The 5000-nt window shown below is 45.5% G+C and overlaps 1 protein-coding gene across 1 annotated transcript in view; it reads left to right on the top strand.

Moving 5' to 3' along the window:
- LOC134445522 (VPS10 domain-containing receptor SorCS3-like) overlaps positions 1 to 5000 on the top strand; it is a 219938-nt gene that overhangs the window by 99495 nt on the left and 115443 nt on the right. The gene's annotated exons all lie outside the window — the stretch shown is intronic.

The raw sequence follows: 5000 nt of genomic DNA, 5'->3' as shown, positions 1-5000 counted from the left end.
TTTGTAAAATACGTCTTTATTGTCAATATGACGTCACGAGTGGCTTCACACACTGTGTTTGGATTGGTCGGCCGGCTGCATTGCTGTGATCACGACGGCCGTAAAGCAATTTTGTTAGCAAGATGCTAGCGGAGCCTGACTCATAAATGCCAATGCTGTAAGAAATCAGAAGGACATAACTCTCAGGTTATTGTACATTTCATTTACATCCACATTCGTTTCTCGGAACTTACAATAATATTGTCAAGTTTCAGCCGACAGCGAGCACAATTGTCAGTTATTAGCGCCAGCCTTATGGGCTCTGCTGTCTCGACAGCGCTCTCTAGGTGAACTGCAGGCACGGGTTGGAGGGCGAGATTCAACACTGTATGTAAACCCACTGTGACACTACACTACACTGGCTACACTGCTCTGGGTCCACTAGTCTGGCCTGGATACTGTACTCCATGCTCCACTACTCTGGCTACGCTGCTCTGGTTCTACTACTCCTGGATACTCCACGCTCCACTACTCTGGCTATGCTGCTCTGGTTCCACTAGTCTGGCCTGGATACTCCACGCTCCACTACTCTGGCTACGCTGCTCTGGTTCTACTAGCCTGGCCTGGATACTCCACGCTCCACTACTCTGGCTATGCTGCTCTGGTTCCACTAGTCTGGCCTGGATACTCCACGCCACTCTACTCTAGGGCCGAGGCACTTTAGGCTTAAAGGGGCCCCTCATAATTAGTGGCGCAGAACTGACCCACCGGTGGGCCTTGCACCCTCGTGGGCCCCTATTTTCAGAAATGTTAATTTTTAAAAATAATAATCTGAAAATAGGGGCCCATGAGAGTGCGGGGCCCACCGGGAAATGCCCGCCATGCCAGATGGCTGACTCTGACTATGCTCCTCTGGTTCCACTACCCCTAGCATGGATACTCATCAGTAAAGTACCGTACCTCTCTTTCTTTCTTTCTTTCTTTCTTTCTTTCTTTCTTTCTTTCTTTCTTTCTTTCTTTCTTTCTTTCTTTCTTTCTTCACATGCAATTATTTATACAATTTATTTAGTATTTAAACAATTACTCTTGTATTCTACTCTCCATGTCTCTTCTTTACTGTACCACCCAGTGCATGCAGTTTCATTATTGTTTGTGGGACCCTGGATTTTTCTGTTTTCTGCCTCTTATTTGCTTTAAGATGTCAGCTGTCTGTGAGAATTGAGTTTCACTTTCATTTTCCAAATGTATTTTTCTCTGGGTCTTTGGGAGACTCTCATCTTATATTCTGTCCTCTGTGCGGCATTTTGTCTGTGCTTGCTCTCTCTCTCTCTCTCTCTCTCTCTCTCTCTCTCTCTCTCTCTCTCTCTCTCTCTCTCTCTCTCTCTCTCTCTCTCTCTCTCTCTCTGTCTCTCACTATCACACAAACACACACAGACACACACAGGCACATACACATACACACACACTCCCGCACACGCACACGCACACACACACACGCACACGCTGTCGTGTGTGCCTGGAGAATGCCTGGGAGCCTGGAGAATTTGTGTGATACTTTGTGTGTGAGGGTGGTTAGAGGGATGAATGGATTATGTGATGTGTTGCAGTTCGAATCCAATTTTGGTCAACGTGGGTGTTTTCCTCTCTGTCTGTCTGTCTGTCTGTCTGTGTCTCTCTCTCTCTCTCTCTCTCTCTCTCTCTGTCTCTCTCTCTCTGTCTGTCTGTCTGTCTGTCTCTCTCTCTCTCTCTCTCTCTCTCTCTCTCTCTCTCTCTCTCTCTCTCTCTGTGTGTGTTCCCTTTGTAAATTCACTGAGCACAGTTTTACAGTGTCATGCTTTACTGACCGCCATCTGCCATTGGCAACCTAACTCGCTCTAACGTGATTCCCAGGCACTGCATGCATGTGTGAGTTGTGTTTGTTTTGTTTGCTATTCTTCATGGCTCTGAGATCATTCATTTATTTCATTTTGCCTGTAGCAAGCAACATAAATACACTGGTAACTTTTTCTGCAACGTGTAAATGCATTTTAAAGCCAACGTTTAGACACTGGCCCTAATATTGAATGAGGAAAATCACTCCATGCTCATTTAAATAGGTTGAAAGTGTAATAGTCAAAGCAATGCCTAAGCCCTTTTTCGGAAAAAGGTGCCCTCTCCCTTTTAAAACCTAAATATCTCAGCCTCCGAAGCACATAAAATCATAAAATAACTTCCATCTAAAAGCTAGGACCCTCATTTTGCATTAGAATGTGATCATTCAGCTCTAACATTCCCACATTCTTGATAAAACAGCTCAAATGTCAAGAACCTTAGTGCAGCCTATATGTCGCTCCAGGACACAATGGGTTAACGTGGTAAGAGTGAAGGCATTGACATTAAGTCTCAAGGCAAATTAGTTATTATACAGCCAATTTCCAGTCTGAGCTCAGTTCTGACGAAAAATGCCTTTTGGCATCGTGAGGCCACTTGTGATACCCTGCCAGTACTCTGCCTTTTAAGAAATAATTGAGTGTTCTGGTGTGCCAGCCTACAGATGACAGCCACTCAAGAAACTGAAGGTTAGTCTGCAGGAGCTGGAAGAAGTTTGGCCTGTGGTGAGCTATCCAAGATATCAGGCAGTTCCAAAATCTCCCTGGCTTGGATCACAATTAGCACTGGCAGACGGCTGTTTTGCCTAAGGGGCAGTGAAATATTAAAAGGGGAATTGGGAAGACTCTGCTGTTGGAAAGCTACTGCTAAAAAGGAGGTCTTAAGGAGATGAGTCCAAGTTCTGTCTTTCTACCTACTTAACATGGAAGCACCCTGTAAGGCTGTGCGTGCGTGCGTGCGTGCGTGCGTGCGTGCGTGCGTGCGTGCGTGCGTGCGTGTGTGTCTGTCTGTTGGTCTGTCTGTCTGTCTGTCTGTCTGTCTGTCTGTCTGTCTGTCTGTCTGTCTGTCTGTCTCAAGGAGGTGTATCATTGGTCTGTCTTCATGATGAACTCGCTGATTCGTTTTTTCTGAATAACACTATCTTGAAATATATGTATGTATCTTATTTATTTAGTTTTCTTTTTTTTGCAAAAAACAAAGCTAATTTTAATCTTATTTTCTTGTCTTGGTGTGCTTGTTATAATTTCAGTTTATCTTGCATCCCCATTGGACTGAGACTCAATTTTCAGTCGCACACATACATAAGTGTGAGTTGGGTTTTTCCATGTGTGCTTGCGTGGAGAGGTAAACAGTCTCCAGCCATACTGCCCTTCAAAGGAAAAGGCAGTAATTGCGCCGAGCTCTATGTAGGTGAAACAATCTTCAAACAACCAAAACAAGACATACGTAGTTACATTCACTTGTCACTTGTTTATCTTCACCAGCAAAATGAAGATGCAGAGAAAGAGAACAGAGAGAAAGACAAAGACAGAGAGAGAGAGAGAGAGAGAGAGAGAGAGAGAGAGAGAGAGAGAGAGAGAGAGAGAGAGAGAGAGATAGACAGACCACATAGATAGACAGTACACAGAGAGCCAAGTGAGAGTGAAGTAAAGAGGGGGAGAGAGACAGAGAGAGAACAAGATTTCATTAAATCCCCTGGAAACAGGAACCACATAACAAGGTAATAATCGGCAAACTAATTTGCAAATGCCCTCTCTCTCCCTCTCATGGATCCCACTGGACCAACATTAATATTTAATTCTCTTTGAATGCCTGACAATTAAGTCAAGATTTAGCAGTAGTAGCTAGCAAGTGTGATTACTTCCACATTGGATGTCTCAAGGAACCCTTTCGGCCAGATGACGAAGCACGCACACATGCACGCACACACACAGACACACACGCACACACAGACACACAGACGCACGCACGCACGCACGCACGCACGCACACACACACACACACACACACACACACACACACACACACACACACACACACACACACACACACACACACACACACACACACACACACACACACACACACACACACACGATGTGCAGATGTGTCTTAATACTGGATAATGTAAACAGGACTATCAAACAAAGCCCAGAGCATCGCTCTTGGCCAGAGCATCCATCTAGTGAGCCTACTTAGGAATACAGATAAGGGGATCATGTATCCATACAGGAGTCACTCAGCAACAGCTTAGCATGTTAAGAAGAAGCAGGTAACTCATACCTCATACAGAAGCCCTCAAGGGTCTCCAGGTCTTTTTATTAAATAAGAGAGAGAGAGAGAGAGGGAGACAGTGGTGGGTAGGTAAAATAAGAGAGTAAGAGAGAGAGTGTTATAGAAGTAAAAGGATAAATTGAAAAATGATGGTATAATGTGAGATAAAAGGAAAAGAGGAGACAGGGAGAGGGTGGAGGGTGGAAGAGAAAACAAGAAGGATGAGAGAGAGAGAGAGGGTCTGAAGTTCTTTTAAATATCCTGTTGATAGGGAGTTTGGCTGTGTGGATTAGTTTGTGTGGAGTCTCGATATTGAGATTCAGACTCTCCTTGTGGAGTCATTGTACTTGGTAATCATCAGGGCCATCTCTTCTCATCGGCATGAGGAATGAGGGGAGGAGAGAGACAGAGAGAGAGAGGGAGGGAGAGAGGGGAGGAGAGAGATGGAGAAGAAGAGTGAGGCGGTGGGGAGGTGACACAAGAGAGGAAGAAATACATTGTGTAAAAATAGACAGAAAAAAATGAAAAGATGGCATAGCATAAGTATGAGAGAGAGAACGACAGACAGACAGACAGACAGACAGACAGACAGACAGACAGAGAAAGATGAATGTGTGATCCCCTCCACGAATCTGTTACCTCCTCTTCCTCTTCCTGGCTTGAGGAGTTCTACATCAACAGGCACTGATGCACGCATGCACGCACACACGCACGCACGGACGGAAGGACGGACGGAAGGACGGACGGACGGATGGACGGACGGACGCATGCACGCACGCACGCACGCACACATTCACGCAAGCGCGCACGCACACACAGCTCACACAACTCACATCACTTCGCACTGATGCACGCATGCACGCACACACGCACGCACG

This window comes from Engraulis encrasicolus, chromosome 1 (genome assembly GCF_034702125.1).
Source record: "Engraulis encrasicolus isolate BLACKSEA-1 chromosome 1, IST_EnEncr_1.0, whole genome shotgun sequence".
Taxonomy (NCBI): Eukaryota; Metazoa; Chordata; class Actinopteri; order Clupeiformes; family Engraulidae; genus Engraulis; species Engraulis encrasicolus.
The sequence above is the reverse complement of the archived record's forward strand: the minus strand, read 5'-3'. Positions and strand labels throughout refer to the sequence as shown.